At 42.0% G+C, this 24,170-nt stretch overlaps 1 protein-coding gene across 12 annotated transcripts in view; it reads right to left on the bottom strand.

Annotated features, from left to right (window-relative positions):
* LOC116268653 (semaphorin-6D) overlaps nt 1-22,663 on the bottom strand; it is a 55,598-nt gene extending 32,935 nt beyond the window's left edge. For 5 of the 12 annotated variants that reach the window (XM_031662010.1, XM_031662018.1, XM_031662016.1 and 2 more), the window contains exon 1: nt 22,330-22,663. The gene's annotated coding sequence lies outside the window, so the exon portion shown is untranslated. The other 7 variants (XM_031662019.1, XM_031662017.1, XM_031662021.1 and 4 more) reach the window with 5 other exon arrangements.
* Nucleotides 22,664-24,170: the final 1,507 nt, after the last annotated feature.

The following is a 24,170-nucleotide window of genomic DNA, read 5'->3' as shown; positions in this document are numbered from 1 at the left end:
AGCTAGCGAGGATCCTGTCTCCCTAAGTCTTCCTTATTGGTTGCCACCTCTTCCTCCTACCTTTCTATCTTTGAAGTTAAGGGACCTCAGTGGTCAGAGGCCTCTTCCTTATCATCCTAGACCTAACTTGAAGCCTTTGTTTCCAGGCATGACAGGGCAGTGGTGCAGCAGGGACCTACCCCAACGTCAGGGAGAAGAGTATATTGGGTACCTCCCTGCTCAGGTGCTCTAGATTGGAAATAAACTGAGGGCCCACGGCTCGCTCCTCTGGCTCCTGGACCCTTCCGAGTTAAAGAGAGGCTCCCTTTGAAACCCTTCTTTTAAGTATCTGGCTGACCAGGGAGAGTGGATATGAGGGAGAAGTACATCAGAAGGCAAGTCTCTATCTCTGGAAGGCTTGTCTACATTTCTCTGTTTGTTTTGTTTTTTGAGACAGAGTCTTGCTGTGTCACCAGGCTGGAGTGCAGTGGTGCAATCTCGGCTCACTGCAACCTCCACCTCCTGGGTTCAAGTGATCCTCCTGTCTCAGCCTCCCGAGTAGCTGGGACTACAGGTGCATGCCACCACGCCCAGTTAACTTTTTGTATTTTTAGTAGAGACAGGGTTTCACCATGTTGGTCAGGATGGTCTCGATCTCTTGACCTCGTGATTCACCTGCCTCGGCTTCCCAAAGTGCTGGGATTACAGGCGTGAGCCACCATGCCTGGCCATGTTTTTTACTTTCTATTTTCAACTATCAACAAAAATACTGTAACCCAACCCCACAAAATGGCTGAAAAAGGAGTGGCAATGCATGACACCCTCGGGAGTTCCTGGATGATGGTCATCCTCTCACCACACTGGAGGATAAGCACCCTCATATAAACCAATGGGAAAGCAGGCTCTACTTTATGAATATTTTGGCTTTACCACCCGCTAGCTGTTTGATCTTGGAAAAGCTACTTCACTTCACATCTATTAAAAGTAGAAAATAACTGAAGCTATCTAAAATGGTTATTTCCAGGGTTGCAGACTTAATATATGGAAAACTTAAACTTATGCAAATAAGTACAATTGGTATTAGCTATTATTATGGTTATTGTGTTGACATTATTATTAGCCTCATTATGCTTCCTCTCTGCTGTGTTCCCTGCCCTGTCATATTCCAACCTTTTCTGAAGACCACTCTGATGATTTCAACATCTTCTTCTATGTTCCAAATTGTCTCTTGGAATATTCTTTGGAAGACTGGACCAAGAAACTGCAGTTCAAATAATTTCCCTTTTCCTAGTAATAGAGACACCTAAATCAACCACTCAGAAATCAGGTGGGATTCTCATACATATGGCTGTCAACACATTAGAAGTTAAGCATCTTGCCAGTGTACATGGACCAAATATGCCTCATGTCATTATTCTTCTTGAGATGTATCACACGCTCAGACCCACCTCTAAAATCTATCTTAATAGGAAAGAGCAACTACACAGATGATTAAAAGCCCTGAGACCTGATTGCTTGTGTGGGCGGGGGGTGGTGGAATACTGCAGATTCCCCACAGTGCAAAAGTCAGTCCAAGAGACAGTTGGCCGAATTCTTTGTTGTGGAAAAGGTAGACTAGGTTAATGGAGAACCCATCGCTGGACTCTGGAAAGCAGAGGTGGAGGTTGGTGCTATAATATCTACTAGCCCACTGTGCTCCAACTATCTAGTTTTTCAGCTTCTCAAAGGGCTGAAAATTCTGTATGGCAGTTTATAAACACAACACAGTCTCTAAGTGTTTTTTATATTGTTCCCATTCAGAAGTGGGTGTATATATCCTCCCTGTGATTCTGGGCTACAACTGTTTGAATAATAGAATGTGGTGGTGTGATGCTATGCCAGTTTGGGGCCCAGGACTTAATACATGGGCAGCTTCCACTTCCTATTTCTCTGGACACTTGTTGGAACCCAGCTAATGAAGTATGAAAAAGTCAAAGTGCTTGTAAGACGTCCTCATGAAGTGGCCCATAGGGAGAGGAACTAAGGCTATGGCTCTCAGCCCTAGCTGAGCCCTGAGCTGACAGGCAGCACCCACTGGCCTTCCATGAGAATGACCACCTTAGAATTGAACCCCCCCTCACCTACTGGAGCCACCTCAGTTGATACTACACAGAGTAGTGATGAGTCTCTGCTGAGCTCCGCCCACATTGTAGATTCAGGGCTAAACAAATGATCTTGGTAGTTTTAAGCACTAGGTTGTGGAATGGTTTCTTAGGTGGCTGGGTAAATGAATCCTTCCCTGGATCCCCTCAGCACTCTCTTAATCCTGAAATCCTGCTTCCTTTGCTCTTTCCTCTCAGTCCAGCTGAAGATTGAAATTAGCTGTCAGAGCTGGAAATATTGCAGGGAAACAGAGTCTTTGGTCAGAATACAGATGTTATGACAATTCCCTAGTAATAGTCTTCAGGTTGCTTTTCTATGTGTCAAACAGTAGAAACTTGTCCCTAAAATGTCTTGTCCCAGTCTTAAAAAATCAGGCTTCTTAGCACTATTTACAATAGCAAAGACATGGAACGAACCCAAATACCCATCAATGATAGACAGGATAAAGAAAATGTGGTACATATACACCATGGAATACTATCTATGCAGCCATAAAAAGGAATGAGATCATGTCCTTTGCAGGGACATGGATGAAGTTGGAGCCATGATCCTCAGCAAACTAACACAGGAACAGAAAACCAAACACTGCATGTTCTCACTCATTAGTGGGAGTTGAACATTGAGAACACATGGACACAGACAGGGGAACAACACACACCAGGGCCTCTTGCGGGATGGGGGCTGCGGGGAGGGAACTTAGAGGATGGGTCAATAGGTGCGGCAAACCACCATGGCACACAAATACCTATGTAACAAACCTGCACATTCTGCACATGTATCCCCCCCTCTTTTTTTAGAAGAAATAAAAAAAAAATCAGCCTTCTTGATAGCAATACCAGAAATGCAAATTGTCACAAAGGAGGTACAATTTTACACTGGTGAAATTAGCTTCTTTGTTTTAAAGATAATACTTAATACAGGTAAAGTTGGGATGAAATCAATACATTGCACATGGCAGGGTAAATTAGTACAATCATTTTAGAAAATAATTTGGCAATGTGTAACACACATGCTCCCGTACACACAACACACACTTTCAAAACCAACCTTTGACTCAGTAATTTTACTTCTGGTTATTTACCCTTAGCAAATAATCTAAAGTAGGAAGGAAATAAATGAAACTTATTTTATAATGGTGAACAAACTGGAAACAGCTTAAAATTGTAAACACAGAGAAGTAGTTAAAAGTATATTACACTAGCCTCATGAAATATGATGCAATCATTCAGATAATAATAATGAAAACCAGTAATCTTCAGCTTATGATGCAATACTAGGAATGAAAAAAAATCAAAATATAAGGTTGTATGTTCACTGATCACAACTTTATAAAACTGGAGATACATATAGACAAATACTAGAAGGAAATAGATTTTTAAAAATTTAAGTTATTTTAGATTTTTTCCCCTTTAAAAGTAATACTTTATAATTTTTTTAACATTTAAAAAAGGGAGCATGGGAAAATGCTCCACTAAAGAACATTAAGTTACCTTCCATCCAAATAAACAGCTCCTTTTCTTGGTGAAGACAGTTATTGTCTGTTGAATCAAATCAAGAACTAGTACTGGGGTTCTATGGGATATGATTTTTGGAATATGTAATTTATTCTAGAGGATAACTTCCTAGAGAACAAGTCCTTGATTATGTTTTGTTTAATTTGTACTGTGGGTGTACGCTATGAAAACACGAAGGTAATTAAGAGATTTCAGCTAAATTAGCATATTATAATTTCTGCTCCCTCTTTCCTTCTTACCTCCTACTTTTTCCTTTCTACCTCCTACTTTTTCCTTCCTAAGCTTCTGAAATATAAAGTGCTAAAGTAAAATTAGCAATAGCAATTGCTATTTTTAGAGTGAACTTTAATCTGATTTTCACAAAGATCCATGCCAATTCCAAATCACTGCTGTTCACTGCTGTTCTCTTGGTGCTGGTATTACAGGGATTGTCTTTTGTATTAAAAGTTAAAATTACAGTCACACAGGAGAAAGAAAACCTGGCTTAAACTTCTCAGTGGTCAAATCTACACCAGTAAAAGCAAACAAAAAACTGATTGCAATTGTGTACTTGAATATTTAAAGCCAAAAACATTTATATCCCAGTTGTTCAAATACTGGCATTTAAGATCTTCCTCAACTCTGAAACATGCACAGAGAAATGGAGAATGAAGACCTGGCTTATTTAAATTCCAAAATCCCGCTTAAAGTCCTGTGTGTATGACAGCAGGAAGTAAGGACATTTTCTGTGCCAGCCTTCTTGCTCTTTGCTGTAGTCATCACCCTACATCACCACCATCCAAATAAGCAACAAACTAAGCATTAAGTAAATTCCTATCTGAATATGTAGCAAAACAGTAAATCTGTGTTTTCACAAACAAATTTCTACATATGACTTGTTTATATTTTACTTTGAAGATAAATAGCTGCTTGGAACACTGAATCTATTTCAAAATTTGGTCACATTGAGCATTTTTCTCAGTCATAAGATAATCATAGCAGATAAGGGTGATTCCGCAATTCTGCCTGGGCTATGGCAAGGAGGAGTCAGACTTCTCTTATCTCTGTGGCTCTTTCCAAATCAGCCCACTCAATGCTAATACAAATGTAAACACATTAGTTAGCCAACCATTAGGGGCTTGGGAGCTAAAATGTAAACTCCCTCATTTCTTAGCAGGCTTCTAAGCTAAACAGCCTACTGCTACACAATAAAACAGACCAACAGACTCAAGTCAGAATGTTCTCCACCAAAATAAAATAAAAATAAATTAAACACAATTAAATTAAACTAAGTCAATAAATAAACAAACCCCACAAACTGGATAACAAATTTTAAGAGGCCCAAAGACAGCTCTGGAAAGTAGAAAAGACAATCACTCCCTTTCTTTCCTTCTGTCTCTTACACACACCCTAAATCACTTGAGTTGTTTAAAATAATCTGCATTAACACCTCTTGATTAGTGTCAAAGTAAAAATTGCTTAATAGTTAAGTGATGAAATGTGTAGAACTAAGCATCACAGGTTTGATCTTAATTGGCTTGATACTGTGACTTACACTGGAGTTGTTTGTGGACTTTTACCATTATGGAAAAGCTCCCCATCTCTTCCATCTCTTCAGGCCGACAGCAGGCTTGTAAAGTGGAGAGACTAACTTAATGATGCAAATGTTTAGGCGGGTGATTAGAGACACTCTGAGCATTGCATTCTCTTGTGATCTCAAATTTGCTCAAGGAAATGATGGCTTCAAGCAGAACTGAAGGTGTATCTAAAAATGATTGCGGAATCTCAGTTAATTTGAAGTTGTTTGTTTTCTTTGAAATGTCTTTTATCATTTCCATTTGTCCATGACCTTAAGTTGATGAAAAACAAGTGTATCTGAAGTCTGTGTCTGCCATTGAAGAGCTATAACTTTTAACACGCACTTTGCAGCAATGCTTGCAGAGGTGCAAGCTGACTGAACTAGGAGAGATCTTGGTTCCCACACTGAATCAATACAGACTCACTGTGTTTAGTGGTACCTCTTTCTTGCATCTTGGAGAGTCTGGGTCACTGGAGAACAGATATTTGGGCCATGATGACTATACTGTAGTGCCTTCTCTAAAAGTTATCGTTGACATGTAAGACTGTAGGGCTGCCAATCACTTGGTACCACATTGTGGGGTCTGTTTTGATTGGTTAGCACCCATGCCAGAGGGCTGGCAACATATTTTTTATTATGATCTCCCAACACACAAAACTTCTTGGGCTGAAAATCAGAAGATCCTCAGGGATGTCAATATTTGTATATTAGAGTTTTAAGGTCTTGGCTATAGATTTTTTTTAAGTGTGGCAAAAGTACAGGAGTGAGTTAAGTCTCCCCTGGGAAATTAGCATTAAATCTATAGAAAAGAAAGGACAGATCCAAATTAAATGAGCAGAATAATACCAGTGCTCAATCAATTTGATTTTATATTTTAAAAACCACCAAACTGCATGTAGGCCTAGGCTAGAAGTCAAAGATTTCAACTACACAGCTCAACTTTCTCAAGAAGAGTGCTAATTTCCATTTTTATTTTGGCCCCATAATGCCCATAATCCCCGTAATTTCTAGTTTTGAAAGTAGAGTCACCACACTTACAATTCAAACCCAGGCCTGGCATTATTTTACCTGTGTCTCATTCTCCTAAGGTATCAAGATTACCAGCTACGTTCTTGGAGACTATGTGTAGTCTGCCTTCGTTTACAGCTGAGAAAACCAAGGGCCAGAAGTTAGGTAGCTTCCTGAGTATGAGACACTGTGGAAACTCAAGACCCAAAGTCTATGGTTCTTTTCAACTCATGTCTGCTTACTCAGCTCAATACAGAGTAAATGTCATTGGTGAAAAGAAGTCAGGACCAGCTACGTGATTCGCAGGGCCTGGTGTAAATAAAAATGGGATTCTCTTTGTTTGAAAAAAATTAAGGATTTCAAGATGGCGACAGCAGAACATTCCAAGCATGGGACCAAGTGCAGCTGCAGGTCACATACCCAGGAAAACTGATGCTGCATGTAGTTGTTCCATGATTTACTGGCCTTTGATGCTTTGAAAGCAAAGGGGAAGAAAAGCTCTGTGAACACTGAAGATGCTCTAAAATCATCTGTTGCATGGATAAATGAATAAATGTATAAGTGAATAAGATGATTCTATACCTAGAAGCATCTTAAAAATTACTACTAAGACTGAGGGTCAGGTTGAGCTAATCCAGAAAGTTACTATGAGTACTTAGTTCATCCTTTAAGTTCCAAAATTCATCATCTGAAAACACTTCACAACATGATAAACCTTCCCAACCCACCACAAACAAGTCTCCAGAATCAGCTTCAATAATGAGTGGCCGTGTATATATGTGGTGCTGCTTCTGTGCTCTGATGGGCTCAAGAAATGCCACATGCAGAATTGTTCTTACATTTTCTCTGTCTCTTTATGCTTTTAGAAGTAGCCATGCAAATACATTTTCTGGGGGAGGAACCAATCCATGTATAAAATCCATAAGCCTTTCATAAAGAATGTTTCGTATATTGCCAAACATCCTTGATTTGAAAATAGTAAATATAAAAACCAAAACTACTATAACTTACTGAGTTTATGTCAGATACCATGCTAAGTGCCTTGCATATATGTCCTCCTGAAGACCAATAACATCCCTATTTGGTAGAAATACTATCCTAATTTTCCAGTGAGGAAAACTAGGCTCTGTGAGGTTAAGTGGCAGACTCAGAATTTGAACTCCAGACTCTCTGGACTCACAAGGATGCACAGTTGGGAAGGAAAATTATGCAAACTGAATATAGAGAGAGTAGCAAAGCAAGGGTTATTGCTTTCCCTTAAGGAACAAGACTTGTATTCAATAAAGCCTGAGTGAAGTTTTACCTTGGTGAACAAAAACGCAACTATAAAACACTGAAAGTAGAAATTTCAAATATTGAAAATTTAGGTGATTAATTTTTACAGCTTCTTGCAAAGAAATATCAGCTGTACAAAGAGAGGTAAAGGAGAAGCGTCCTCACCCGTATTTTATGATGTCTTAGGACTGATTTATTGTATTATTGTACCAGGAAAAGAGGTTAAACAGGACAGGGTGAAGGAGACTCAGAGCTAGGCCAGGAGTTCCACTCAGGTAGTCTGTAGTGTATTTCATTAAGTGATAAGAAGGATTAAAAAAAAGTGAGTGGGTACGTGTCCTCAGTAGATACAGAATTTATCACATGTAACAGAAATACTACAAATCTTTAACTTTAGAGCTTTAAGGGTTAATGAGCTTTTTGAAGTAGGAACCATGAGAAAATGTGAATTTATAATCATGAAATGTCTTACAGAGTTGAAGAGAATCGAGTTAGCATTTGTGTCTCCACCTCTCAAGAGATAAAAGTGCCTTCATAATTATGGCTTGTGTTTACTATGATGTTTCAAAGTGTTAATCTGGCAGGGGTATCTTATTTCTCATTTAAAAGAAGCTAAAGCAAAAAAAAAATATGAAAGTATAGTGAAAGTAAAATCGTTTTATGAATCCTGCCTACATTTTTGTAGCATTTTCTTACAATGTCATATCTTTTATTTTTTAAATTACCTAATCAAATTCAAGTTCTGTTCCAAGTATGCAAAATTTTCAAATCATGCAGAAAAATATTGCTGGCCAAACACCAAACTTTGAATAGTTTAAGCACATTCACAAATGTGTTTAATGTACACTGTGTATAGGTAATATGTATAAATAACAATGGTATAAATAACAATGTATAATTCTCTATAACAAAGTGGTGATTTTGTTTATGTATCCACTGGTAAGCCAATCTCTCCCATTTGGGTCAACTGAAGTGGTCCCATTCCCCTGACCAAGACTGCTTTAGGCTTCATACATGAGCAGGTGACATGACGTTATCCAATGAGAGCCTGGGGAAATCTGTTAGTAGGAAAGGTTTCCTGGGAGAGTTTGTCTCTTGATCTGTTGGATTCTCACCTGGAGTGTACCGTCTTACTAGGAACATGAAAGGAGCTAGCAAAGGAGAAGATTAACAGGCTGAGAATGGCAAAGAAACATGGAAAACACCTTAGTCTTTGATGACTTTGTTTAGCCAAAGAATTAACCAACTTTGGAGCAATCACATTTCAGGACTTCTTATTATGTGACTTAATAAGACCCTAATTGTTTAAGCAATTTTAAATTAGGTTTCCTCTTACTTGTAGTCCAAAGCATACTAACAATGGAAACCCTACATGATTGAGCACCTTACTGTGTTCTAGGAACTGTGACGGTCAATTTCCATGCATTATCTTTAACTGACATCACATCTCTTTAAGAATATTTTCTCCATTTTACAGAAAAGGAAACTAGACTCAGAGGTCTCGTGATATACCCAATTTCTCAACTCTGTTAAGCAAACAGCATCGGTTTCCAACCTACGTCTGTCTGATGTTGAAGACTATCATTTAAAATCTCTGTAGGGGCACATGTGTGGTGTATTATATTTTTATATATGTCTATATTTACATATACCTATGTATAGCATGGACAAACGTACATACTTACATATACATATATGTGGAGTGAAGGCGATATCTATAGTAGCACAATCATTTACCATATATTTTGAATCTTTGATGGTTAAAGATAGCAGGAATAATTGAGGAAAAAGGCAACAAAATAAATCAAATGGCAAGAACTGGGTAAAGTAATAATTGCCAAGATTTTTTATGCATTGGAAGTTACTTATCTGCCTTCCCATGGATCAGATAATTGAAGCTCTGTTCTTGCAGCTAGCTGGGACATCACTTCAGATGACATCTGCATTAAACACTTATCAACCTGTACAAAGACCATGCTCACTGAGGGCTACCATACACTCTCCCTTTTTCATAGAACACTGCCAACCTATGAAGGCATTCTCTTTCTCTTTGACCTTGGATGCAGGCCTACAAATTTCTGTAGCACAAGCTGCAACAGCCACTACCAGTAAGTCAGGTTTGGCTCTCTACTTTGAAACTCATTTGCCCTCTCAGTTCTATGTATTCAATGGCAGGGAGGGGCAGGGTGGCTCTTTGGAGATATAACTGAAAATTACTGGGAAATTGTGCAATGGTAACGCATCAACCCCAGAGAGCTGAATGAGGTGCAATTACTGCTAACTGAAAATATTATCTATGTATTTCTGAAAATTGAGTCTAAAAACTATATTAGCAGCAATGAAGTTTAAGTGATCCCAAAAGAAAAGGGCAAAGTGTTATAAAATGTAAATGGCAATAATAAATTTGAGAAGTTGGACTATCTGTGTGTCTGTCTCTTTTTGCAGGTAGCTACGTGCAGGTTCATAAAGTAGATTCATATTTTCTAAAATCAGCATGGTATGTGATTGTACTGCCTAGGGGATTAAAATAGGAAGATAAACATAGCATGAAGGGATCCTACTACTAGAAAGAACTCTGGAGGTCATATAGACTCTCTCCCGCCCATCACCACCTCTCTTTGTTCTAAGGAGAAAACTAAGGCTAGCAAGGCCAGTCCTTGTCCACAGGTAATCTGGTTGTCTAACAGTTCAGCTAGGCTGTGTTTTTCCAGACTCTCAGCTCTGTGTTCCTACTCCTTTTTCAAATTGCTCTGACAGCCTTTTCAGTAATGAGCACACATTTTGAACTTGAAAATTACATTAAACCTCAGAGATTAGCTAAGTGTGTGGTGAAGAGAAGAGCGGGAGAGATGGGTAAGAGAGTGAGGGAGGGATCTCTGATAACTTTCTACAGTTCTTTGGAAACCTAGCAGAATACAGGCTCCTGACTGTCTGATTGGTCTCTGTGGGTATCAGTCCTCACAGGCTGGAAATGGTCTTGGCTATCAGTGGATGGAGTGGGCTGGTCTTACCTGACAAACCCCATCCAATCTGCCAAGGGGCAGTGTGAGAGCCAGAAAATGATGGCCCAACTGCCCCTGCCATCCTTCTTCAACTACCCTTTGCTGAAGTAGTAGTTCCATCAAAACACATTCCTATAGACCTCCAAAGTGGTCCCTTGGCCCCCCAAATGCTCCTTGTTCCTTCAGTTATCCAGTGAAAGACAAATGGATTCAGGGATCCCTGTAAATCTGGTTAATTGGATAAACAATATACACGCTGAGAAGAAATAAATGAATGACTCCACGTAGTATGCTTAGTACAAAGCAGGACTTGAAGATCAGGTCAATGTTTGTGTTGTTAATACTATGATGATTATATTTAAAAGTCCCCAATGGATTATTCTCAAAGCAACAGGGCTTTCCTCACCACTCACATTCTATAATTTTATTCTTTCCTTCACTGATTACATTGAAGGGTTTATAGTGAGTAGTTGAGATGGTGGACTTTGAACTGACAGCCTTGGGTGTGAATTCTGACTCTGGTAGCACGCTCCTAGCAAGGTACTTCACTGTGGGAGGAAGAATAACGTCCACACCCCTAAAAACAAAGATGTCCATGCCCTAATCCCTGGAATGGGTGAATATGCTGCCTTACATGGCCAGAGGGACTCTGCATCTATAATTAAGTAATGGATATTAAAATAGGGAGATTCCTGGATTATCTGAATGGTCCCAAGCTAACCACAAGAGTTCTTTGAAGATGGAAGAGAGAGGCAGAGGGTCGGAGAGGGAGAAGTGACTACGGAAGAAGTCTCAGTCATAGGATTGCTGGCTTTGAAGATGGAGGAACGGGGTCACGTGTGAAGAAATGAGGACAGCTTGAGAAGCTGGAAAAGGCAAGGACACATTCTGTCCTGGAGCCGCTATCCGGATTTTAGCTCAGGGAAACCCGTTTCAGACTTCTGACCTCCAGAACTAAAATTCTACATCTGTGTGGCTTTAGGCCAGTGCGTTTGTGGAAATTCGTTACAACAGCGATTGGAAGCTAAGTGATGCTCCTTGAGCATCTGTGTCCTCATCTATAATATAGGAAGTAAAAGTATGTGCCCCAAAAGGCTGACATGAGCATTAGATGAGAGAATGTAAATAAAACTTCAGTGCTTGGCACAGATTAAGAACTCAATAAATGTTTGCTGTCATTATGTTTATGATGTCACCACACAGAGTGTGAATTTACATATGGCTGATTATAATAAAGTGATTCCACAAAGTATATTTCATTGTATCATAATAATACTTTTCACTAGAGCAACAACTATCTGGTTTTTATGAAGCACTTTTATCCATATTGTCTTATTTAATGCTCATTATAATTGTGCAGGGTCAGTAAGGCATCCACAGGTGAGGAAACTGAGTCTCCATGTGGGGAGTGCTTCCCCTAAGTAACTCAGAAGCTCATTCTGTTGGCCAGGGCTGGAGTACAGGGCATCTGCTTCCAAATACAGTATGCTCCCAGCTTCATTGTGTGGCTTATAGAAATACATACATACAGTACACAGAATCTTAATATGACATAAAAATGCTAAAGCCAAATGATGATGGGGGTTGTTCATCGCAACCCAAACCATTTCCCATATGATCTCAGCCAGCGGAGCTTTCTGCTGGGCCTCCAGCTCTTCCAAGCACGGCTTGAGCACTCTCTCTAATGCATCTAGTCAATTGTGCAAAGCACAAGGGAAAAAATTCCATCCTGACCGCAGCAGGCAATCACCTTATGCCCTGAAGCATGAAGTTTGATTACCCTTATCTCAGTTTATCATTAAATCAAAAACTGTTGCTATGAATACTGGCCCAGGACTTCATTTATGAAATGATATAGGCCAGTCAGCAGAAATAAGTGAGTGCCCTTTTTCTTTCAAAATTTCTGTTCGCTATAAAGATCTTTTGCAAACTGGGAGGGTGGGAGGGGGGAAAGCCACTTTAGCTCTGAGCAGATTTTATTACTTTCTTTAGTCTTTCATGAGCTAGCTGGGATGTCTTTGGCTCATAATCATTCTCCTCGCACCGTAGGCAAGAGGTCTTAGATCTACTACGGAGTGGCCTGCCAACAGTAACCCTGAGGTCTAGCACTTTGCTTGGATGGGAATCTGCATTTTAGCAAGATGCCAGGCAATCTGTAGGCACACTGATGTTTGAGGAGCTCTGACTAAACTAAAGCACCATTTCTCAAAATGTGGTGAAGGGACAATGGGCACAAGTTACCTGAAGTGTTCCTTAAAAATGCAGACTACTGGGCTTCATTCCAGATGCAGCAAAACAGACCCACTGGTGTTGGGGCTCTGGGAATCTGCATTTTAACCCTATATCATTGTGATGAAATTTAAAGTTTGAAGACTCCTGGTAGAGACTGAAGATGTGGGTGATGACAGAGATGGTCAGGAGTGTGCTTAAATTTTTATGACATTATTCACATTTTTAACAACCCTGGGGCCACCAGCATAGAACATGTGCTAATTATCGATATTTTGTCCTTCAACAGAACCGATAGCGGAAGCCAGGCTTTTGTCACCACAATTCTGAAACAGCTGACCTCAGGCTTAGGGATCTTCAAAAAGGTGCCAAGGTCTAGAGTAAAATCTCCAGTCCACTGAACCTCTCCTTCCAAATTCCCCTTTCCAGTTTGGCTGAATGTGTGGCAAGTATACCGAGTGGGAGTGCAGGGTAGCTGTTGTGGAACTGGCCTTAAGGTACATATATTGGTTAAAGAGATAGGATAAAATCACATGTGAAAAGATAGCACAGTACAAGGGCTAAAAGCATAGGCTCTGAAGCCAGCCTGCATTTATTTTTATTTAACAGACACTGATATATTTATAGCACTCACTACATGCCAAGCACTATTATAAGTGCTGTTCAAATATTAATTCATGTGTGTCTCACAATACCCCTAGGAGGTGGGTACCACCATCATCATCCACCTTTTATAAGGTGAAAATGGGTCTCAGAGAGGTGATGTAATTTGTTCAAAATCACACAGCATATGAGTCACACTCCAAGACTCACACCCCACAACAAGCAGACTCCAAGAGCTCATGTTCTTACTCACACTGCCTATCATGGGTCCAAGTTCCCTGGTTCCACTAGTCACTAGCTGTTTGACCCTAGGAAAATGACTTCATCACCCATGACTCAGTTTCCTCCTCTACAAAATGAGAATATTCACAATAATATTACTCATGTCAAAGAATGCTGATTAAACGATTTAATACATGTTCTTAAAAGTGTATCAGGCACATAACAAGCACTCAATATATGTTGGCTCTTGGTTAGCTATTAGTCCTATACTCCCAGAGGTAGAGTGAGGATTAAATTAGATAACATATTTGAAGTGCTAGGCACTGTGCCATGGCACATGGTAAGCACACAGTAAGTGCTAGCTGTTATTATTAGTCTAGTTGAACCAGGCCAGTTTATTTTAGATCCTGTCTGTAGGCAAGTGTGCTCTGCGCAGGGGGAGGCAGCCTGCCCTTCACTTCGACAAGCAACTGGGTGGGAGCCAGACCAATTACTAAACTAAACAGGTTATCTGCTTTATGTCACTCGAATATTCCTGAGAAGTTCCCAATATTGAATTTGTATATGCTTAATCCTTTTTCCCTACTGACCTATTTTATAATTTCTGATTGATCTTTAATTGGCAGTGATTCTTCAGACTTAAGATTCGTCTCTAACACAGTCTGTCATATAACGATTAACTTGTAACAGACTTAAATATACCATAGAAAATTGAACCACTGGAGCAATTCTTGGCAAAGCAATTGACTTGATCATTCCCTAATGTAACTGTTTTCATTCTATTTTTCCTTTATTATGTGTTTTAATAAGCATACTTACACTACACAGAACTTCTGGTCTTTCCTCTCATGAAGCTTATTACCTCCACTATTAAACTTAACAATGGATTGATTATACTTTGTGTTAATCAAAGGGTTAACGATGGCTTGGAAACTCTAATGTCCAAACAGGTTATCTTGGGTGAGGGGGTTGAGTATGGCAGGACAAAGGGAGGTGAGGGAGGTGGGAAAGTGGGGGATTGGGGACCATTAGTGGCAGATGAGTTTATCTGGAAGACTCAGGCCCTGAAAGAGGTATGATTTCCTCCTGGGAACCCTAAAATGAAAGTTTCCAAAAGGAAGTATTAAAAACGTTCCAAGTCATTTCCCCTTTCTCTATTAGGAAAAGGCTGTCATAGCTCCAACCTCATTCCTTTCCATTTACCAGCCATGATAAGCTATATCTGCAATGTAATGAAAAGTTAAACTCAATTAGTGCATTTATTAAAACACTTGCTGCATATCTACTACGTGTCACTCCCTCTGCTAACTTACAGTGATGAGCGCGCAATATAGCCTCAAAGAACCTGCAGTCTAAGCAGCAACTAGAGTCCAACTCATATGAGCATGGTTTCAATTTGTGTCTGTCCTCTCTTCCACTTCCTATCTTCACATTCCCTTATCTCCCCTCCAAAAATCCTCATATACATATGCAACATATTCTTTATTATAGAATCTATGTCTAGAACCTTTTCAAGTTTCAGAAAAAAGATGAAGCCAATGAAGCCACAGCCTTCCAGTTTGGTTCTGCTAAACAACTCTATGAGAGGAACTCGATGCTGGGTAATTTGAGGCAAATCATCTTATTCCTTGCAACGTTCATGTGTATCACTGAACCAGTTGGCAGCTGATGTGCGGGTTTTAGTCCTGATCACGGAGCAATCTAGTGAATTGCCACAAGATTGATCCTATTCATTCTGATGGCTTAAGCCGTAGGGCCATCTGCTGAATGGCTAAGTATAGTAGACCAGAGATGCTCAATAAATATTTGTGGATTGTATGGCAAACTGCCTCTTCACACCTGAATTACAAGTCTGTCGTAGGTAAGGGCGTAAATATGGACAACTGATCTAGACCCTCACTCCCACCCCACCCCTGGGCTTTTGCCTAAGCTGTTCTGTATGCCTGGAATTCCCTCCCTCTCAACACCCCCCCCCCCCCCCCCGCCGACCACTCCTCACTGTCCACCTGTCCAAATCCTACCTAGTTCAAGAACCAGCTCAAATATCAGTGACTCCACAGAGCCTCCCCTGATCACCCTCACCAGAAATAACCTCTCACTCTTCTCAATTTCCCTAAGACTGTGTATATCTTTTCTGGCACTTAAAACACACAGCATTTCAGCTATTTGTACACCTTGTTTTTCCTACAGCACTCAGTGAGATCCCTGACCTCGGGAATTGTGTGATGCTCCTCTTTGAGCCCTCTCCTGCTCTGTACCCACTTGTACAGAGTAGACCCAGGGTAAAAGTTAGCCGAATGAACAAATGTTAGTGCCAGCAATGGCAAGAACAACTGCAACATTCTTTATTCCTTCTTCTGCCTCCTCTTCTCCCTCTGTAGCTTTTAAAAACATCTTTATTTGATCCACCAATTACCCAGAGGAGGCTTGAGGACTTACTGATAAATAAAGACAACTCTGTAGACCAAAAAAAAGCTTGCAAAGACCCTTATAATAACAAGTGAGGCGTAGGCCAATGGAGAGGGGAATCTCAGTCCCTGCTTTCCTGACAGCCTGCTCCTGGGGAGTGGAAGTGTTATTTTCTCAAAGAGCTTCGTCTGCTCTGGTTCTCATGTGCCAGTTCCTCAGCTGAGTAGAATCTCCTGACGTTATTTTTAAGTACAGACTCCAATAATAGGCTAAGTAATTGCAGATCTTCCTGAGGCCTTATTATATATGTACCAACATATTGGGCTTTAAAAACCCATATTCCTTCCTGTAAATATATGTTGAGAACCTTACATTTCAGTATTATGTGTAGTGGTCATGCATATTTCCCTTTGTTTCCTCTCATAGAGATCCTGAATTAAAAAGAACAAAAAATAATGCTGATGCATGAGAGAGAATTTCTCAACAATGTATGTGATTACTCACATAGATTGAAAGATTTTCCCTCCATCATAACTAAGAAAAATGTATAGTACAATCTAATAGAGACTTTAACTTCAGTAATACACTTTCCATACTGGTGTCACTAATGCTTGAACAGCTGCAGCTCTCACTGTCTTTGCTGATGGGGCCCATAAATACTCCTGGGAAATGGGACAAAGATACGTAATGGATCTTCACCTGCCAAGATCAGGGAAATGAATGTCAATCGCACCCGGACGCAGAAGCACTTTTTGGTGGAGAGTGATGAATATTACCATTTGTCCTATGCCACTGCAATCTTGGACAGGAAAGCCTAACATGGAGAAAAATGGTGGGAGAAGATACCGTTCTAGGATGCTTGAAAAGAAGGGCGTGTAATAATTATATGGCCAATTGGAAAAAAAAATTAAAAAGTATAACAATATGATTTAGATGAGAAAAAAGATGGTGCTTCAAGAGCATATCCACAGTGTACGTATCATTTCACTCAGTATGCAATCTTCCCCCAAATCATGACTTTTTCATTGAAAAACAAATGTCAGAAATATTAGGAAGTCAGAAAATTGCAGGACGGTCTGTGTTCTTGGAAGCAATCCAGCGCAGTGGGGAAAAAGTGGGCTGAGATGTCGGGAAGCCTGAATTCAAATCCTGTCCCTACCACCTTTCCATCGTGTAACCTCAGGGAAATGACAGCTTCTCAGTACCTCACTTTGTTTCCCAATAAAGCAGCAATAATAACATAATTCACCTTATAGAGCTGTCTGAGCGTTATATGATATAATCAATATTATAAAGATCTTAGGATGGTGCCTAGAATTTAGTAAGCTAACATCAAGTGTTTAGTATTGTGGTTGCTGCTTTCTCCTCTTCTTCCTCAGCCTCCATCATCGTCACCATCATCCTTCAGATGTTTTGTGGCTGATTTCACTAGTAAATGTTATGGAGAGAAGACTACATGCTAACTCACACCCAACATGAGGCAGTCTCCCCTTGACACATCAATCTCCAAAAACTAGATTCCTAATTATGAAAGTTTAAACATCCAAACAAAAAAGTTTGGCAACAGAATCTACAGATGTAGCCAGCTAATTCATGTTATTCTTGCTTTAACAAGCAATGGCCACTATAACAGATATCTTATTGAGTAAAAAGAAGAAAACAAAACAAAAAAAAAGGTGACAGAAAGTATTGGGCACTAGTAGACAAGGGCCCCATATTTAGGTACATTGCATGTTCTTTGTGAAAAGGGATATAGCAATAACATGCTCAGTTCACCAAGAAACTAGGTAGGTCTTTTTCTGTCTTCAGTCATTTGGGATCACAGGCTGAAGGCTACTTCATTCCTTTCTTCCCCTTTTCAAGTAGACTTAAGTTCTGAAGGTGTAAGATGAGTGGTGGCTGAATGACTCCTTCTAATTCTGTGATTCTGGTGGTTTGATCTTACAAGCCTCAAGAATCTTTCTGTGGTGGTATAAGGTTGGGGCAAGCCTCCTTTTAAATGGAACACACGATTGCAAAGTGGCAGGGTCTTTCAGCAGGTGCCACCCCAGAACTGGATGAGGGGCCTGGGACAGGTTGCTAAACAATGGAAACTTCCCGTTCTGGGTGTTAACTTTAGTTACCACAGCCAGACAATACTGCCAGTGGTGTGGAAGAAAAAATTGCTGTAGCCAGCTGTGCTGTTCACAGTCGGATGGATTCCGTGTAGCTCCAAATGGTGATGGAGCCAGCAGCCTGTTGTAGCCAAGGACGGGATGATGGATGATCTACATACTGTGTCCAAGTAGAGAGAATGGCAGAAGTTCACTTCAGGGTTGTTAAAATGCTAATCTGGGTGAGTTAACAAAAGCTTAATAGAAAAGGAAAGTTTGAGAAATAAGTACACCTCATGTGGTATCTGTGTGGACCACTGATTTGATCGCCCTTGGTTACATAAATGGTTGTTTTTCAAAGTAAGAACGTCTAGTAGTTTTCCTGTTGGGAGAAATGCAAGCAGCTTCAATTGTCAGTGGCACTGCCAGTGCTGTCAGGGTGTGAGGAGGAAAACTCTGCCCGACAATAGCCACCTCAACTAGAAAGTGTTATGGTATGTTTAAAATAGTTATGTGATTTTTATTCTCTCCGTGTGTCATGGGAATAAATCAGAACATTTTTTTTTTTTTTCCCAATTGGAAGTTGGCAGCTGTTCACAGGATCAGCGGCAACCTAAGACACTAGCTTTGGTAGATATTAACACTAAGTCTCCATTCACATGAGCCACAGAAAGTGAGATCTCTCACTCTAAGGACAGATCCAATGCATGAATTACACTAACAGTACATTGAATCATTCACTACTGTTAAAGGCAGGTAGGCTGCACCACTGCAAGTATCTGATACGGGCAATCTTGCTTTAAAATCTCTAGGATAAAATACTACACTTCTAAAGAAAGGAGCATATCTACATTTCTTGTCAAAAGGTCTGTTTTCCCATCCTTTATTTCTTTTTATTTTTGCTCAATTGAAAATACAAGAGAAACATATCTGGCTCACCTGGTGTTGGAACACTGGCTAGCACAGCTCCTTGCAAATGATAAATATTCAATAAATACTGCCTGGTTGGCATACCCCAACCGCTTCTTGCTTCCTCTAGAAAGGCATCTAGAATATGCAGGCTTGAAGTCTATTAATTAAAATAAAAGACAATATTTTATCTCGCAATATGCCAAAGAAAGAATTCACCTCCTATGGTTACACTACTAATGGTTAGGCATTCAGCCAGGCTCTTAACTCTGCATAAAACGCATCAAAAGGATGAAAAATGACCCTATTTCAGATGCATTTTTCACTTTTTGTATCTTAGTGAAACTCACATGCAAGAACAATGACTAAGCTAATTACCAAGGTTTATTATGATGGAGCAGCAAGAAGTGAAGAACTTCTCCAGTTTCAGTAAGTCTTTAGCAATTATGGCCATCTTTGTGAATCAAGGCTCTGATTCCTGTTTACTTGCTTGTGGCCTTTCAAGCAATGGAAACCCCGACATTGATGTAGGGGCCTGCTTACCCCAATCACAGTTACTGGACAGAGCCCTTCTGTGCATGCAGCAAGCAACAGAACTGAAGTCTTCTGGATTTCTAAGCTGCCCTCACTCTAAGGACTAAGGGATTTACATCACAGCCATCTTTCAAATCCATCAACCCATCAAACCAGGGGAGACATGACCAGATGGTGCTATTAAAGGGCACCAAAAGAAAAAAAGAGAGAAAGAAGAGGAAGAGGGCAGAATGCCCACAAATCTAAATCAAACTCAAGTTAACCAGCTGTCGGTGATGAAGAAGTCACAATATTTCTGGCATACTCTCCTGAATCACAGAAACGTTCCAAAAAAAAAAAAAAAAAGGTTATCGATATAGCATCCCTACTAGAAATAAGGCCAGGTAGGAATATTCTGTAGGATGCAGTAAGAAATAGTTGCTGGCTGTTAATCTAACAAAATGTGCCAATGGAAGAAAACAGGCTGCTCAACAACACATTTTGGAAGCCTTGGGGTTATCTATTTAACTGTCTTTCTGGAAGTACATTCTAGAGACCTAAACCAAACAAAGCACAGGCAGTAACTATAAAAAACAAAACTCAGCTATGACTGAGCTATGGTTTATTTATCTCTAGATGTTTAGGTTCATGGTAATATAGACCCAAATCTCAGGGCTTATCTGGCAATTTCTATTTATCTAAACCAGAGTAAATGTTTGTGTAATATCTGCCAGCTTGACAGAATATGCCTGTCACTCACTACATTAAACATGACTACACACAACTTAATTTCCTGAGTTAGACACCTAAGAGAGTAAGGGGATTTATTTTTTAACAGCATGAGTAAACCGGTATCAAAACCTATTGTTTTAAGCCACCAAAGGATAGTAAAATCCTTCCCTTGAGCGGTCTGAGATGAGATTTCTTAATACTACAAGGAAGAAACCTTGAAAATTTTCTTCAAACAAGTATTTTTCCTATTCTAAGGGACAGAGATCAAACCAGCTTAGAAAAATGTTAGACCTTTCCCTGGGACTTCAGCTTTGGAATCAACAAAAGAATCCACTTCATAGCCCCAAATATCAAGCAGGGGGAAGGGCAACCTTAAAAAGCACCCATAATTTTTACTACAGACTTAAAATTCTTAATGGCCAGAAGTTTTGGGGAAAAATCGTCCCACTCATTGCCCTTTCACCCCAAGTAACAGGAAACACTACAGTTATTTTTAAAGGAAAGCCCCGCTGTAGTGGCAGACAGAAGGTCCAATGACTGTTGACGAAGTCTATATATCTATAGTAACGATGTGCTGCGCCTTCTGTGTGAGATCACCCAGCTGACGGCGCTGAGGGCTCGGGATGCTGGAACATCAGTTACCGACTGGTTACCCCAGAACACAGAGTATTGCCTTAAGTTCCTCAAACGCTGCGATTTATACCGGGACTTCAGTCCCCCTCCACACCCCCAGACCCGCCAGCTCCCTGACATTTCGCCTTTTAACAAGTTCAGGATTTAAACAATCACCTGACAGCAGTGGTCCCAAGAGTGGATGGAACACAAATTTTTCAAACCCAATTCTCGTCCACACTTTCAAGTCCTTTATGACCTTTCATTTCAATCCAAGAATTACACACGACAGAGGAAGCTTCAAGCCTTCCTAAATTACCCAAGGAAGGCGGCTGCTGTGTCAGTTTCTGCAGACCAGGGAAGAACACCGCCGCTGTCAAGACGGGAAATAAAAGTTTCCCTACCTTCCTCCTCACCAAGCCCCTGCCAGCGGCTGCCGGCGCGAGCGGCGGCTCCCTCCCGGCTGCAGGACGCCTCTTGCAGCCGGAGAAGGGGCTCATGCAAAATTGACTCTTCCTTATTTGTTTCCATCCATAATTGATGGGGAGATGAGAACGTAACACATCTCAGAACCGAGCTCTTGCCGCCTGGCGGAGACCCTATCCAAGACGCTTCCGTAAAGCATTTCCAGCCGGGGAACAAAGCACGGAAAGTTGCTGGGGAGAGCGGCCGGGAGGAGACACCGGGCGCCGGGTGGGAGGTGGGGTGGGCGGTGGGCAGCTCCGGGCCCGTGAGTCCGCCCGCAGCGCGCTCTGCCAGCAGGGGGAGAGGGACGGTGGGAAGTGGCCGCCCTCCGGGCCGGAGCCGGTGCCCGGGCCCGGGGGGCTGGGGATGGGGGTGGCCAAGTCACCCGAGTCCCTGCCCCTCGCCGGCAAGCACTACCCGGGGGCCGTGCAATCCCGGGGCTCACTGACAGGTATCCTGCGCCCGCGAGGGGCTGCTCCGGCCTCAGCTGCAGCGCTGCGCCCCTTCTCCAGGACGCAAGCGAATAATGCTCGCCCGCCCGCCCGCTCCTAGCCGGGCCGGAGCTGCCAGACCCCGGCCGTCCCAGCGTCCGCTCCAGGGCCAACGGGCGGGAGGGGCGGCTAAGCCTGCAGGCGGCTCCTTCGGCCTTGGCTCAGCTCTCTCCGGCTGGCTCGAGACGCCGTGCCCGGCACCGAAGCAACCCCTGCTCCCCCCAACTATGTGTAGGGGACGCCGAGCTGGCTCTGCCTGGCAAGAAACTTTTACTTGGTGCCCCCTCCGCTTTTTTTTTCCAAGGGGGTGCACAGTGGAGGAGGGCCTCCAAGTCCACTTGCCCCTCCCCCTAAGCCGCCAGCTTTGCCAGTTTTGACGCGTCCGCCAAACCTCTGTAGCCCTTCGCGCGTCCCTTACACGGCAGGCAGAGAGCAGCTTGGAAAAGAAATCAACCGTCCACTGGCCACACACAAACACACACAAACACACACACACACCCGATACGGGATCTCAGGTTCCGACCCCCAGCGGGCGCCACAAGAGCATTAGCAAATTGTTGAAAACGGTCTTACCTCATTGGGGGGAGGCTGGTAAGAAAAAAGAAAAAAAAAGAAAAAGCTTGCCACGCGCAAGGAAGAAAAAAAATAAAGAAAAATATTGTAAAAATAGATATCCCTCTGTCTCCTTAGGTCTTGCCTTTCTTGATAGAATCCTGAAACTCGCCACCACCCCTTACAGCAGCAGCAGCAGCCGCCGCCGCCGCCGCCGCCGCCGCCGCCGCCGGACAGAGCAGGAGCAAAACAAACCGATGCACGGCAAATGGTGTAATTCGATCCATCTCCAAGTCAATCCATCGGGCGAGCCGGAGCCTGGCTCCCTCCACGCACTAGGCAGCTCGCGGCGCGGGTCCCACCCCCGGGTACGGACGGCAGGAGGCGCGGCCGGCCGGGCGCGCTGGCCCTCGCGGGTGAGCCGTGGCCAGCGCCGCCTGGAGGCCCCCACCCTGGCGCCGCGGCTCTGCTGACCCCTCGGTGGCCTCCGCGTCCCTCCTCTCCGGCGCTCTGCTGCGCACCCTCCCTCTCCCCACCTCTGAGGAGCTGCTCCTTCCAGCAACTCCCAGTGTCTCAGTCATCCAGCTCGCGGTGGGTGCTGCAGCCTGCGAAGCAACCTTTTCGATTCCCTCCCTCTTTCCCTCTTTTTCCCTCTCGCTCACTTCTTTCAGAGCTTTCCTCCAGACACCCAGAGGACAAATCACTGCAGCCCAGGAGAGCTGCGGACGCAGTTGTTTCGTGAAGTTCTGCCTTAGTTTTTCAGTGTAAGATTTATTTTTTAAGCACATCTTTACAAACCCGCCCCCACATTACCTCCCCCCACTCCATTTCTCTTTATAACCACTAAGCAAAACAGCTGGGAAGAAGCAATCAAACATTGCTTTATCTTTATAAAATACAGAAATTGCCTACTAAAAATCCCATTTCTACTTTGAATGAAAGCCATTCTGTACAGTATAATTTTGCAGGCTAATGAGCCGGTTTTACAGGCAAGTGTTTCGTGTAATATGTTGTGGGAGAAATGAAAATGTCCTTGAAGTGGCATCATTTAAAATTGACTGTCACAAATGAAAGGGGAAAAAAAGTCACCTATTCCAAAACAAGAGGATTTTAATTCAAACTTCATTTCCAAGAACGGGCTGTGTTTTATTAATTTCCAGTTGAATTATGGATCACTGAGGGCTCTAAATGGCTAGAATGAACCATGATGCCCCTGTTTAAAGAAAAAGAAAGAAGAGAGCTTTTTCCGCCAAACTTTTAATTTTCATTTGAGTATGGTTAATTACCGTGAAACAGAGAAGAGAGGGACGCAGAAAGGACTTCCTTTCCTCAATGGTTCCTGCTTTCTCCCAAACACAGTTACATGTTTACATTTAGGAAAAATACCCTGGTCCTCGTTGTTTCTGAAACTTCCAAGGACAGCCTTGAAAAGGAACTCAAAAAAGACACCCCCAGCAACGGCTGCGGGATTCATCCGGAGAACTGTTCCCTCCCTAGTTAACACTGTGTAAGCCAAGGAAGGAAGGGGAGAGAAGGATGAGGAGTCTTTTAAAATATAGACTCTTTCCTGCTGTTCTTCCAATTAGAAGAAAAGAGTAGGGGGCGGAAAGAACAGCTTTGGCAACACAGCTCTGTGATTTTTTTCCTGTTATTAGGTCTTTTGTTGGCTGGCTAGTTGGTGTTTTCTGGTTGTGCTGGGCTCTGACATCATTGCAAGTTACTTGGCAGTCAGGGCCCTTCCCCAGCCAACTTCTGACCCAGAAAGCTGTGCCTGTTTCCTGGCGTCCAGTTATTCTGTATTTTCTCCATCAAGGGAGCAAGCCTCTCTGCAGGCAGAGGATACTGTGCATTGCATAAAGATT

The sequence above is a fragment of the Papio anubis genome, unplaced genomic scaffold (genome assembly GCF_008728515.1).
Source record: "Papio anubis isolate 15944 unplaced genomic scaffold, Panubis1.0 scaffold35, whole genome shotgun sequence".
In the NCBI taxonomy this organism is placed as follows: domain Eukaryota; kingdom Metazoa; phylum Chordata; class Mammalia; order Primates; family Cercopithecidae; genus Papio; species Papio anubis.
Note: the sequence above shows the minus strand (reverse complement) of the source record. Positions and strands in the feature narration are given on the sequence as shown.